This window comes from Pinus tabuliformis, chromosome 2_2 (assembly GCF_031772625.1).
Source record: "Pinus tabuliformis cultivar Carrire ecotype Pingquan chromosome 2_2, CPIR1, whole genome shotgun sequence".
NCBI lineage: Eukaryota > Viridiplantae > Streptophyta > Pinopsida > Pinales > Pinaceae > Pinus > Pinus tabuliformis.
This window is the reverse complement of record NC_142300.1, coordinates 881688658-881704432: the sequence shown is the minus strand read 5'-3', so window position 1 is coordinate 881704432 and position 15775 is coordinate 881688658. Positions and strand designations below refer to the sequence as shown.

Genomic DNA, 15775 nt, shown 5'->3' with positions numbered 1-15775 from the left:
AATTTTTAATCAAGGAAATGTGATGTGTCATGGGATAAGTGTTTTGGTGCTTATCATGGATTGATGTCTATTGACATTTACCAACCATTTAATTTATATGGTTGCACTAGTTTAGTTTATAATTTCTTTCCTTCACTACTCAAAATCAAATTCACACATTGCATCTAAAAATAATATTGTATTATGCTCCAAATCAAGAAATGTGTAAGTGACTTAAAAAAACAACAAAAGCAAAAGACTAAATTTTGGTTTAAATGAAATAATATATATGTTGAGTAACATCTCATATATATATAAAAAGAAAGAAAAATACTTGTTACCTTTCAATACGAGGAAAATATATATTTAAAAATATATGAATAAAAAAAATAATATTTTGTCTGCAAGGGGTAGTTCAAGTGGCAATGGCCATGGAAATAAAGTCTCACTCTCACAAAGTCTCACAAAACCAGAGATATACATGTAGAAATTCGAAAATGAGAGGGGCCTACCAAGCTTACAAAAAAAAATATTAATATAAACAATATATTACGTAAATAAAATATTTTAATGTATATATGTATATATATATATATATATATATATATATATATATATATATATATATATATATATATATGTATGTATATATAAACCCAAATATCAAGCTTTACATGCAAATTAACTCAAATAAATCTACGCTAATTACACTAGCAAATTATGCCACTTTCCCATTCATTAAATTTTCTTTTGGTGGTAAAGAAACATCTTAAATTTCCTCTTGGGTCGTGTAGCCTCCCTATCTTACTTTTTCCTAAAATGCAAACCCCACAACATAATATGCCATTTTTGGCTTAGGCTGGGAGTACGAGGTTTCCACTCTTGTAACAGTGTACCCACTCAATAATTATTCCCTCTTTTCTCGTAATCACCTTCCAATCTCTGTGCTTCCAACTTGAGTGATGTCGACATATCCATGTTGTAAGTGTGGATTGAGTGAGGCCAGAAGTTTAAGCACGGTTTTAAAGTGTTAAATAATGAGAGTGAGACAAGAAGTTTAATCATGGTTTTAAAGTGTTAAATAATGAAATTATATATATACTAGCAATTGCCCCAAAAGGTGCAAGGAGAGGCCGATAGAATTGTTAAATTGAAAAGGTTGACTTTGTTTTGAAATAATAATTATTGTATTAGATTTAAGTTGTTTAGTGTGTTTGTGTTAAGTTGGTAATATACAATCAAAATAATAATTGAAATATTGAGATGATGAAAGTCCCATAGTTTGTCTATACATATCAAACAAGCCCCTCAGTTCTCTACTTGCCCCTTAGGTTCTCTACATTTTACATATCCTTTCATACATCACAAAAAATAAATAAATAAATTTTATGGGGATTTGAATTTGATATCTAATTTTAACATGCTATTGTTGCATTTTCATTAAAGTAGAATTTCTCTCATTTATATATATGTTTACTATATGTAGTAATTCAAAAAAATTTATTATTAAATATGTTCATTGATTTTTTATATATATTATTATTTTTAATCTAGTATATAAAATTTTGATATGATAAAATGAATTATAAACTTACATACTTAGAGATTGTTAATATGAGACCATTGAAAAATGCTTATAAATTTTCTCAATTTACTAAAACATGTTTTAGATTTTCCCAATTTACTAAAACCATGCAAAAGTCTTTGCACAATTTGGTAGGACTCACCTCTTCTTCAAAGAACCTATTAGTGCTTTTCCCTTCCAGGTCTGCCATGGGTGTTTACATCTTTTCCATAAGGTAACAAAGTCTAGCTTGTTGTCTCTGTCTCTCTTGAATATATACCAATAATTATTCATGAGGAATATATGTTGACAAAAGAAACATGCACTAATAATCAAAATTAAGAATAATATTGTTAATAACAATATTTTAATGTATATATAAAATAAAATAAAGTAATTTAAATTTAAAAATTTCTTATATTTTCTTTAAATGTGTCATTTATTTCATTTTTAAGATGGAATTGATATATAAGATATAAAAATAATAATAATAAGAATAAAGAAAAGTTTAATATAGGCTATACATCAAATATTTGAAGATGCATGTTGAGTAAAAGATTTTAACATCAAACATATAGAGAGAGAAAAAGTGAGAGAATTCTTATTCCATTAATAAATTCTTTCTAATTCAAGGTATAAGGGAACTCATGATTAATTTGAATTTGGTATATAAAAGAATATTAATAATAAAAATAATTAAATATATGTAAGGAAGAAAAAATATTAATAACAAAAATATTTAATATGTGTGTAAAAAGAATGTGTGTTGCTCAAAACCAACATAGATCCGTCTAACTTCAGATCTACCAAACATAGATCCATCTAACTTCAGACCTATCAAGAGTTGAGAGGAATAAATCTATTAAGGTGCAAACCTTTATTCCTCTGCTTGGTAAATTAAATCCCCATAGAAATTATTTTTAAACATATATATAAAAAAATCCCCATTATTATTATTATTAAATATATAAATTGTTATGTCTACTACATTCTAATTATAAATAGTGATTAAGTCCACATTCTAATTATAAATTTCTATTAAATCCACATTCTAGTTATTAAGTCCACATTTTATTGAGTTGAAGATTAAGAAAATAAAAACAATACAAATTATTAAAACATATTTAGAAAGAAAAATACATTTAACACTTTCTAAATGTTACCTAATTATTCCACTTTTTAATTTTTTAAAATTTAGTGATTTTTTTTAACTTATATTTTTTTATATTATTTAAGATATGTTTTTAAATATATAAATACATTCAATGTGAAAAAAAAACTTGTAAAATTGTATAAATTCCATAAAAACTTCATCCAAAACTCATAACAATTAGACTACCATTATGCAAAAACAACTTTTATTTTTTTCAGAAATTTTATAGAATTATTTTTTTTAAAACTTTATAAAACATAATTTGACCATGGAAGAAGAAAAAAGAAATCACCCCATAATTTCCCACAATCCACACTGCCAACTTCTGCACCTGTATTGTGTTGCTGTTGCAGCATATAAAATCCTGCAAATGTATCATTGGTCGGTAAACCCAAATTTCCAAAGGAAGGAATATGTTGTTGTGGGTGGCAAAATTGCTTCAGCTCTATGCTTCTCGGGAGTCTCTGAAGTAAATTTCTCTGACTGTTCATCAATGGTTGCCCAAATTTTCCTCTATTTAAAGGATTAGAGTTTACACCATGAAATGCTGCTTGTAAAAGCAGTGTCCGATCAATGTTTGGCAGGCCCAACCCATTGTTTGGATTCACTTCTCCAAGAAGTTCAGCTAGTAATGTCACCAGTGCTTGACGTGATTTTTGACCTGATGCCGCAAGCCTTTGAAGATCCAGCCTTCCAAGTAAACCCATAGGTCCAACACCTGCTTCTGTAGTTCCCCCAAAAGAAGAGTTCATTCCACTTGGTTTTTGTGCCACTCCACTTAACCTTTTCAGATATAGCCTATATTTCTGAGCAGTGAAATAATAAGACCAATTAAAAAGTTACATTGTTCTCAGTTGTAAATTCTAATAATATGACAACAATACTGACAAAAGCAAATATATTAAATACAGAGTAAAGTCAATTGAATGATGAATCCTTTCCCCTATCTCCTCTCTTAATTTTAACTCTCCAATAAATACATACAACTCAGTTATGAACAAGAACCCAATAATAGGCACAACGTAATTGTGATGAAATAGAAAGGATCTAGCATAAACTCTAATAGCAGAGTTTGTGGAAGCTATAGTTCCGCACAATGTGACAACCCCATAAAAAAAGAAAGGATTGCTGAAAGGTTCAGCATCAGGTCAAATGAGTTCAATGAAGCCAATTACATCTAAAAAATACATGCCCACTTCCATATGAAACAGAGAGCAATAGGCATATAAGACAACCACAAAATATTTCAATCACGTTAATCTAAGATGAATTAGATAGGGAAACAAGGAGTTAAGGCATGAAGGTAGGTCATATAAGAAATATTGAAGACTACAGAAATTTTAGACAAAGCCATAATCAGCAGCAACATGACAGGAAAATATTTAAATGAAAAAAATGAAGCTGCAATTACTAGTAACATAATCAAGGAAAACAGCCGACGGGGCATAGAACAGTCATCAATAGGTTGCACTGTTAAGAAACTCCTTGTGTGAAGGTCACCACTACAAAACCCCGTGGTTCTGCTAACAGATACAATTAAATTAAAAAAAAACAATTAAAAAAGAAAAGAAAAACTGTAGCTAATAGCATCAACATAATATCAAAACAATTGCAAGAAGAAATCCAACAATTTCACAAAAGCATGAAACCAAGATGAAAGATCAGTATCAAACACTAGTGACTACAAACCTTAAATTCTTCTTCTGCTATAGTCTTTTGAAATTATTTTTCTTTCTTTTAAATAAATCTATGGAAACATAGGTTGCTTAAATTTTTACTCGCGCTGGATGTCTCTGCGTCTAAAGATTAACATATCTTCTAAATTTGAGTTAAATGCCCTCTTCCTTTTGCTTAGTTTTTTAAGCATGCCAGATATCTCTGTGTCTCAGAGGGTTAACCTATTTCTTCTAAATTTAAATTTGAAGACCTCTCATTCAATCAAGATAGTTTTAAGTTTTCTTTAAAATAAAAAATGATTTTAACCTAAATTTACAAAAATCACCATGTTCTGCCTGATCTGCCTGATCATTGCTGATATTGACTCCAGTTTACATATAAGTTCATACTAACTCCAATGGCTATTATAGCCGGTAATTAAGCTACACAAATTAAGCGGTTCAATACAAATGTTGTTATGGGAATTGAGGTTGATCTGAAACTGCTAGAATCTTTTGCAGATGCTCAATTTCATGACATTGGCTTGGATGAGCTTGAAGGTGCAACAAATACAAAAAAGTCTTTGTTAGAGGCAAGGTAGTGGGTTAGTCTTTTATTAAACAACCATCCAGAGAATTTCATGAATCCTATTATAAGGGAGAAGCATTATAGTTCTTTGGATTACAGAAAGGTGGTCATGATTTCTGAGAAATACAGAGATTCATTTGATAGACTCTTTGGAACCTTTGGTATGTGAACTTTGAAGCAAAATGCAAAGAAAAAATCACTTGAGACATTGATAAAGAGGCTGAGAGAGTTGAGTTGATGTAATGATGAAATTGCTTTATTTATGGAGTTGGAAAATTGTCATTTTGTAGGGTTAATAACCTTGTCTAATAATCATTACTGGAAAAGAGGCCATTGCCTCAATTCTTCTTCTTTCTAAGTTCCTCATCCTATTGTTTTGTAGTCACCATCAATAGTCACAGCTGATGTTCTGGTAAAATATTCCTCCTCGAGAGCAATGGAATCTTAGTTAATAGACATTTATAACAAATTCTTGTGAATTGTGGAGGATGGAGAACATTGTACATCAAGATGGGGCTCCATTCATGTATTATCACACTTACAATGTAAGCCTTCCAGGCCCATGTATTCATGATTTTTCCTTTTTATTGTAGAAAATATATCTAAAACAGCTAGGACAACATTTGAAATTCTCAAATTCTCTTCCTTTTTTGGTTGAAGCATGTCAGCATTTTTAAATACCTGTGAATGAATCTGGACCCCAAGAAATACATGTTGAGTCAGAAAGTCTTGTGGTTTTCTTTATGTTCTTCTGCGTTTACATGCTGCTCTGTTCTCTTTTTCTCTTCCAATATAAAGGACTTACATTCCCAGTCTGTTTTGTCTCCTATATCTTTTACTCTATTTCAGATTTAATAAGTTGTACAATATCAATAGCAGCTCAGAAGGTGGGCCGGCAGGCAGTGTAGACTCCAAATATCACAGAGGTTCTATCAACCTATATTGTGAGCTATCTGATGCATTATACTTGTCTACTATCAGAAAACAGTGGCTGGATTCCTATTATGTAACATGGAGCTGGCATTTTGTTCCTTTTGATTCAAAAGTTTCAAATTCAACTTGCCATTAGATCTTATCTAATTATTTATTAACCTACATGTTTGAAACCACCATACCCACTATTAAATCCCCTAATGTTGAACGCAGTTTCTGTCGCTTCTTTGTTGATTTTGCTAGGTGTTTGATTCAAGAGCACATATTTTGAACCTGAGAATTAATTATGAATGAATGAAATGTCTCTACATTGATAAGGATGATTGAATGCCAATGCAAATATATATTACCTTTCTTTGGGATATCAAGTCCTGCTTTAGCACTATTGTGAACAGATGGTAGAGAATTAAGCTCCATGGAATATGTTGGAATATTCATATTTTCTCTTTTAATTAAATTTATCTCAAAGTAATTAATTAAAAAATATGTCATAACAACAATTACTATGTTGGGTATATGGTGTTGATAAGTCATGTTATTGGCCCATGGCATTGTAACAAAATATATTTACAAGTTAAGGATTTCCATGGTAAGATGGAGGTGAATCTCCATGGTTAAGAATATTGCTTAACTCACACATTAATTATGTTTATAATAATTATAATTTAAAATTTAGTTAAAATTTACTATTATTTTTTAATCATGTATCATGGGATAAGTGTTTTGATGCTTATCATGGATTGATGTCTATTGACATTTACAAACCATTTAATTTATATGGTTGCACTAGTTTAGTTTATAATTTCTTTCCTTCACTACTCAAAATCGAATTAACACATTGCATCTAAAAATAATATTGATATTATGCTCCAAATCAAGAAATGTGTAAATGACTTAAAAAAACAACAAAAGCAAAAAACTAAATTTTGGTTTAAAGGAAATAATATATATGTTGACTAACATCTCATATATATATAAAAAGAAAGAAAAATACTTGTTACCTTTCAATACGAGGAAAATATATATTTAAAAATATATGAATAAAAAAATAATATTTTGTCTACAAGGGGTAGTCAAGTGGCAATGGCCGTGGAAATGAAGTCTCACATATATTTAAAAATATATGAATAAAAAAAATAATATTTTGTCTACAAGGGGTAGCTCAAGTGGCAATGGCCGTGGAAATGAAGTCTCACAAAATCGGAGATCTTGGGTTCGATTCTTGTGTTACCCTCCCTAGAAATGAGGTGAATAATAGACATGTAGAAACTCGAAAATGAGAGGGTCCTACCAAACTTAACAAAAAAAATAATATAAACAATATATTGCATTAAATGGAGAATTCAACTAACTCTAAAAAATAATAATACATATGAAAATTTTGCAACTATGATGCCCTAGAAAATTTAGTGAGTGGAGTGCATTGTTATTCCTAAAAAGGGTGATATGAAGTTTTATAAAATCTTATTTATAAGGGTTAATATAAATCTCTACCAAATCACTGTTTTTAGTTGATTTATTTTAATTCAAAAACTTGCAAAAATAATAAAATTGTTTGATCTTAATCAATTTAACCTATTGCAAAGAACTTCCAACTTTACCTATTTAAAATATAAATACCTTCCAACTTCACCCATTTAAAATACAAATACCCTTTATTAAATATTTTTCTCCGTAACAAGAATACATATCCAAAATTAAAAAAAAAAAAAACAAAAAAAAAATGAAATTCAATAGCCATATAGAAGTACAAAAATTCGAACCATATACCATGAACAAATATTTTGTTAATAATTTAAAATATTAAATTTATTATTTCAAAATAGCAGATTGAAAAATAAAAACAATAACCAAAAAATCTATGACTAATTTACTGTGGCTGCTGTAACGGAAACTAATTTATCTATAACTAATTTACTGTGGCTGCTGTAACTGTAACTGAAACTAATTTAGAGCGATATTAATGAACATATTTAGGTCTTGAGGTTGCGTGGCATAAGCATAACCAGCATTATAGGGTTGTGTGGCATAACCATAATCAGCATTGGATCCTTGAATACCACCATAATAAATCCCACTCCATAATAAGGTATTTTTGCATGCACAAGCTCACCATACTGGCCAAATGTCTCCATCAGCATTTCCACTGTCACATTGGGATCTAAGCCACCAACAAACAGGGTAGTATTGTTTGGATCATTCTCTGGGTCCAACTCGACCACTTGAGGAGGATAAGGTTGTTGATAAACAGTAGTCTGCTTTGTTATGGCAGGTGCTATTCGCATAGGTCTGGAGGAACAAAATATTCCATTCATTTCTGTTATAGCCCTAGCCTGCTCATTCCCATCCCCAAATGTTACAAACCCATATCCTTTTGAACAGCCTGTAACCTTATCGGTAATAACTCTTGCTCCTTTTACAGATGGGTATATGGCTCTGAAGGTCTCTCGCAGCAGCTCATTGTCACACGGAATCAGTCAATGGTGCGGGCACAACCGACCTTCCTAGAAGTCTAAGACATTCTAATGACAAACAAAACAAACTAGAGCTATCCTTCTCTAAACATGCATCATTATATGAGAAATCAAGTGTTTCGTTCTTACCTTTGTCCAAACGCTGTTGTAGAAGTCCAAGCTTTGTTGATCTGGATGAGCTCCTCCTTTTCTCCAAAACCTGCAATCACCAACAGTCAAACAATTAAATGGCACCTGATTATAACATAAAACAAAGCATATTCAACATATAGACCAAGGAGTACATGAAATAACTCATAAACAAAAAGTTATTGAGAAGAATGGACCAATTTGCATTAAAGGTAATCAAAAGGAACCATTACAACCTGAGCCTTGGTGTTGTGCAAGCTCCTTCCAGGGTCCACAAGAGTCTTCCTTTACTTTGACAAAGATCACCCACTTCCAAATAGAACAAGCAAAGATGGCAATCTCTCCTCACAAGCTTCTAAATGGGAGTCCTAATTCCTGCAGCATTTACCCTTAGAAATGTATAGCTTTCAACCTCCCTCCTTCTGGCCCAATGCCTGTATTTATAGTGTTCAAGAGGAAGTTAATCAGGTCCACCATCAATGGGATGATCCCCTCTTTGGTTGGGATAGCTCCCCTATTGATGGGATAAGTTCCTCTTTGGTAGGAGTGCATGAACCATCTGGAGGCGCTCAATACACGTCGAACAACCTTCTAGAATGCTCTAGAAATAACCACAAGTGACTTTTTAAAGATGAAACTTGCGCATTTTAACCTTTTCAGGGGGACGCACCTGCACCTTTACATACAGAGCGTCCAAAGACGCAGTTTTTGTGAACATTGGGTGTGTCCCCGCAGGTAAGGTTGAGAGAACCTGCGTCCCCAGAGATAAATACATTTTGAAAGACTTTCTCTCTTTTTTGGAGTTTGACATGGAGAGCAGAGGCATAAGACTTGCCTAAGAGGGTAGTATGACTGTTGATAGAGTCATCTTAACTGTAAATAGTCATGGTGACATTTTTTAGTGTAACAGATTGCCCCCTAAAGTGCGAAGCCTGGAATAGATTAGGGTTTTGTATTATCTAGGAAGGGTGAAGCGCTTTATCATTTCAAGGATTATCTCGTGGAGAGCCTGGTCAGAACCTGCAATTTTCAACACAAAATACATGTATAAGATTATATCATCACTGAGGTAGGCATTCCCATACTCAGATTAAAACTTTAACTAATAGACTAACTACTCTAATACAGGAATGATTTTGCAGTACATCATAATCATAGACTTTTGTAGACACAGTATGGACGCAGCCATCTGTTTATGATTAGTCTACTTAGATAATGAATACAAAACTCCTCGTAGCCTGGATGGTAAAGACTCGATCCAGGGTCTTCATTTCTACTTCTCGAATTGGTACGATTCTAGCCACGCGAATAAATGAGTCGATGTCGAACATGGTAGAAACCACTTGATTACCAGTCGATGATGTAAACTGTTAACAAGCATGAGAGAGACCACCAGTAATGTCAATGGTTCTCAAAGTACCCAGTACAATCCATGAGATGTGAATGAATGAGTTGATGTCGAACATTTCACGGAATCCTTCGATCGAAAGTCAATGATGTAAACTAACGTCAAAGGCGAGAAACCTGCCATTGATGCATGCAGACTTCAAGGTACTGACGATTTCTAAGTCATCTCTCTAGATAATGTGTTGATGTCGATAGAAAGCGACCCGTCGCAGGGAAGCCCACAACACGAAATCATTGTTCAAGTTGAAGAAATGTTGCTGTAAGGACTGACTCAGGGATGGTCAAATGGATGACAAGTATTTTGCAGATGAAAGTTTTTGCTTGCAGACCTCTTGAACACATAACAACACGACAGATGGCTTGGTGATAAACGACTCAAAGTTAATCCCCGGAACCCGGCTGAAGACTTTCAAAGTGGTTTGATCAACTGTGAGGTAAAGGATTTCCCAACCCAGGTGAATGAAAAGTGTCATGTTCAAGAGTGGTAATAAAGCTTCTTTTGAGACAAAAGGTAACAAATAGGCTCATTCTTCTCTCTTTTCCCCCACCATTTCTCGCAAGTACCTCTTTATTTTTAACAAGCTTGAGGAGGATAACATATGCTTGATTATAAGCTCATCCTTTGGATGAGTCCAACCTAGTTTTGATTCGAACCCTAGGAAGGAGTGGTTCGTTCCTGTTTGTAATTGAACAGGTCCTTTACTGTGAAATGTTTAACGAGCCCAGTATAGGAGAAACTCGGCGTTTTTCAATTTTAGAGAGTCTGAAAAACTTAAGAAGACTCCAAGTTGAACTTTTTCGTAGATTTGTGTCCCTCAAGCCCGAAAAAGTATAAAATAATACCTGGGGGAACCGCTTGATCTTGCGACCAAGGAGTACTTTCATGATTAGTGTCACTGACCTGAAAAGTAAAAAGCGATCAAAAACACATCGTTTTATTTCCGTATCGAGTTTGAAATGACAAAAACCCGGCAATCTTTTCCTGATTTTACGGTCAGAAAAGAGCTATACGGGGACCGTCTTTTAATTCCGTTTTAACGAGTGTAAAAGATACGCTCAGCAATCTTTTCATTTTTTAGGAGTCAGAAAAGGGCTTAAAAGATGACTCTGATGTTTTGGTTCGTGAAAAATGACAATTTTCCCTCTAAGTCCCTTTGTCCTGCACAGAAGCAACACATTACTCATACCTGTTTAAGATAGGCAAAAATACATCGGAAAACATCTTTCCATGGTGAAAAATGAACAAATTCATCCAAAAAACCTATAAAAAGACTTTTTACCATGTCATTTTTACCGTTTGACTGTTGAGGTTGAAAAAGGAGCTTTTGGCAAGAAACTTCCCGTGGTCGCTGCGGAAAATCCGACCGTCAGAATCGAACGCCGTCTCTTCCAGGTATTTTACAACATCCTACTCTTCAATTTCATCCGATTAAAGTTGACTTTTAGGTTTTAGTTTTGTTTTTTGGGGGGGTTTAGGTTTTAGAATGCGCCCCTCGGTGGACGCAGATGCCCTTCGGGTGACCTGCGTCCCCCGACTTTTTCCTATACAGGAAAATGGTCGAGGGACGCAGCCCACCTTCAGGCCAGCTGCGTCCGGACGCCCTGTGTTGTAAACGCAGGGTGTGTCCTCCGTGAAAGGCGGATTTTAAAACCCCAATCTCCACAAATAACCATTCAAATTTCCCCAAATCAATTCTAATCATTGTTTCTTGGTGTGTAGGGCACTCACCATGTTGGATTGGAGAGAAAGAGAGCATGAAGACGTTGATTTAGCTGCAATTGAACATCAACCTTCCATTGATGCCCTAAAAGAATGCGGGCTATATAAATACTGGGCCATACCTGGCATGAGGGCTCAGGTAAGATTCTTAGAATGGTTGGTTGAGAGATGGAACGTTCAAGAGAAATGCTTTTACATAGGAGGGCACCAGCTCGAGATAGAGCCCTCGGATGTATACTTTCTCACTGGCTTGCCAAATAGAGGCGAGCAACTCAATCTAGCCGGGACTAGGCCGGGTGGCCAATCCCTTGTTAGTCTCCGGGAAGATTGGTGCACACCTGGTGCTCACCATTCGAAAGGCGTGGAGATCAAACACATCTCTCTGCGTGAACTCAAAGTCATAGCGTTCACGGTTACCAGAATTTGCGGCGCAGCCGCTTTACACATTGCTTCCGGGTCCCAAATGCGGATGGCAATTGACTGTTACCAAGGCACCTATTTATATATATATATCACTATTACCGGCTTATCTTGTTTAACATATGTGATGAAATGTTTTTTAAATTTACTTGCATGATTATCGTAAATGTCTGTCCAACACTCGAGAAGCAATTGCATCTGCTAATGTATTTAAGGACCTTGGAATATGCTGATATTCAATGTAATCAAATTCACGTTCCAAGAGACGCACTCTCAAAAACAACCTTAATAACACAGTATTTCTAATGGCATAAACTCTATTAAGCTGTAATACAACAAGTTCAAAATCTAACCTCACTATCAAACGTCGAATTCCAAATGAAATAGATTCGGATAATAATTCAACCACTGCACTGTATTCTGCAATGTTGTTCGTTGTTTGACCGAGGCTTACCCCATGCATAGAAACTAACTCGTCAGAGGGTGAATAGATAACCCAAGCTGCGGAAGAGATATTTCGTGTACTACGACAAGCACCATCAGCAAATCCAATGTATGTTTGGAGAGGCGTCGACATCTGTAATATCAAGAGTAAAACCAAGATAAGCCAGAATAACGACGAAAAAACACACTCGCTAAGCTAAGCACACTGACTAACTAACAAACATACTAACTAGAAAGAAAACCTAACCTAACTAAAAATTCTCCATACCCACCATTTAAGCATAATACCTCTTTAGGTAAAGTCCATTTCTGGGTTTACCCAAAGAGTCCCCATCAAAATCTACCAGCTCATAAGCCCCTTTTGCTAGCTTTCGCTTTACAATATAGGGTCCATGCCACATAGGAATGAATTTTCCAGCACCTAGCTTATCGTTAGCTCGATCATATAAAAGCACTAGGTCTCCCTCTGAAAAACTTCGAGGAGTCACATTTCTATCATACTGAGCTTTCATTCGCTTTGCATGAGTCTCGATTGCCAATGCAGCGTCACGTCGAGTCTCATCTAATTTAGCTAAGTACAATAAACGTTTCTCCTCTTCGGAAGTAGCTGGGAGTAATTCGACAGCCATTTGAAGTGATGGGATTTCGCATTCAATGGGTAACACAGCTTCCAAGCCATAAACTAGCTGGAAAGGAGTGAACCCTGTTGAGGTTTTCACTGAGGTTCAGTATGCCCATAGCGCCGAAAATAACATGTTGTGCCAATTCGACCGATGAATACCAATGGTTCATCGGATCATGATAACCAGAACTTTGTTGATAGACTCAACCAAATCGTTGGCTTGCAGATAATAAGGAGTGGAGCTATCGTGGCGCAAACCAAGCTGGCTTGTAAGCTCAGTCATCATGATGTTTCGAAAATGGCTCCCATGGTCAGTAATGATTGCTTGTGGGACACCAAACCTAGTTATAATATGATTGAATACGAAAACTGCAGCTTTTTTGCCGCTTGCGTCGAATGTAGGCATCGCCTCGGCCCATTTAGTGAAATAATCAACCGCGAGGATGATATACGCATGCCCCCCGGCCGAGTGAGGGTTACAAGTAATAAAGTCGATACCCCATTTGGCGAATGGACCAACGGAAATTATAGGGTGGAGAGGAGCAGGTGGTGCGCGCATCTTTCGATCAAACACTTGGCAGTTGTGGCACTTCCGGACTGCAATGATACAATCCTTAAACATAGATGGCCAGAAGTAACCAGCGCGCAACACCTTCTGAGCTGTGGCATACCCAGACATATGACCACCACATGCTCCAGAGTGACAATCATTCAAAACTCTCTCAGCCTCTTCGTGAGTTAGACAACGTCGAAAAACTAAGTCTGCCCCCCGACGATAAAGTGTATCTCCAATAATTTTGTATTGCTGGGATTGAAACCGAATTTTTCGACGTTCCGCCTTTGAAGCTTCAGGCCGAAAGGTTTGGGTTTGGAGATAGATGATTATATCCCCGTACCACGGATCTAAAGTACTGATAAGAAACAAATATTTGTCCACAATGGACTCCTCTGCCACAGTCTCTGTGTCAGTACGCGGGAAGTCACACATCAATTCCGCAAAAACTAAGGATTTCTTAGACTTGGACTTCTCGAACTCCAAGTCGAACTCTTGCAGGATAACGATCCATTTAGAGTACTTGCCCCCTAGCAGTTGTTTTGTCAAAATGTAAATCATAGGGTTGCAATCCGAAATAACTGTAGTTTTACGAAGAAGAATGTAGTGACGAAAACATTAGACAGCTTGAACTGCTGCCAGGGCCAATTTCTCCACATGCGAATATTTTAGCTCAGTGGGATTTAAGGTCCTACTGAGATAATATATCACATGCTCCGCTCCGAATTCATCTTCTTGAACTAACACCATTTCAATGGTGGAATGTGAAGCTGCGAGGTATAAGAAGTAGTCCTGGTTGTAGTTGGGAGGATGCAACAACGGTGCATGGGTCAATGCATGTTTAAGCGCATCAAAAGATTGTTGGGCAATCTCGTCCCAAAAGAATTGAACGTTCTATTTCAACAACCGTGTAAAACCTTTAGTGACCTCGGCGTAGTTTGGGATGAATCGGCATAAAAAGTTCGCTTTCCCTTGCAAACTTTGGAGTTGGCGCAAACTCGAAGGAGGAGGCAATTTGATGATAGCCTCTACTTTCGAGGGATCGACGCGAATGCCGGCTTTTGAAACAACAAATCCCAGCAATCGACCTGTTTCTATACAGAAAACACACTTGTGGGGATTCAACCGAATTCGATAATGCCTACACCGCATAAAGATTGCTCGTAGGTGGACAAGGTGATCAGCTCGATGTAATGAATGAGCAGGAAAATCATCGAGATATGGTTGCACAATGTGCTTGATGTCATGAAATGCGTAAGACATCGCCCGTTGAAAAGTGGCACCGGCATTCTTAAGCCCAAAAGGTAATTTGCAATAAGCAAATGTCCCCCATGGACAAATGAATGCCGTTTTTGGTTGGTCGGCAGGTAGAATATTGATTTGATTATAGCCCGAAAAACCATCCATGAAGGAAAACATTTCACTTCCGGCACAATCATCAATAATTTGATCGATATAAGGCGTAGGATAGTTGTCTTTTGGACAAGCTCGATTGATATCCCTATAGTCGATACAGATTCTTATTGTTCCTTGTTTCTTATTGACCGGAACAATATTCGATACCAATCCGTTAACGGGATCGGATAAATGAAACCTGCTTTCAACAGCTTTTCGACTTCTGCTTTAATCGCAGCCGCTTTTCGAGGGTGAATCTGATGCAACCGTTGCCGGACGGGTTTAGCATCCGGGTAGGTCTTTATTTCATGAACAACAATGGCAGGATCGATTCCCGACATTTCCTCGTAAGACCAGGGAAACACATCGCGGAATTCTTGGAATAGGGCCTTGTAAGTTTGGATTTCATCTTCTGTACATGCGGCACCTATATGAATGTTCTCCTCAATTCCGGGCTTCACTGAAATATCAATGGGAATAGTACGAGAAATATTCCCTAAATTCAACTCTGAATCAGAATGTTTCGTTGGATCCTGAGCGTTTTTGACATATTCAGCGGTAAAGATAGATGAAAAATCATTTTCAAATGCATCATCCTTAGGTAAAAACGAAGATCTGTGATGGAGATCCTCCCATGGTAGATCGTCTACACTTAGGATTTCGCGAAGTTGTTCGTCAGATGACACGACTTCGGGAAACGCTGTCCGTTCTAAGGTTGAGGTGAAAAGTGATTCTTCA

General features: G+C 35.7%; 1 pseudogene; it reads right to left on the bottom strand.

The window, feature by feature from the left end:
• Positions 1–7846: 7846 nt before the first annotated feature.
• LOC149195831 (polyadenylate-binding protein RBP45-like) overlaps positions 7847–15775 on the bottom strand; it is a 75802-nt pseudogene continuing 67873 nt past the window's right edge.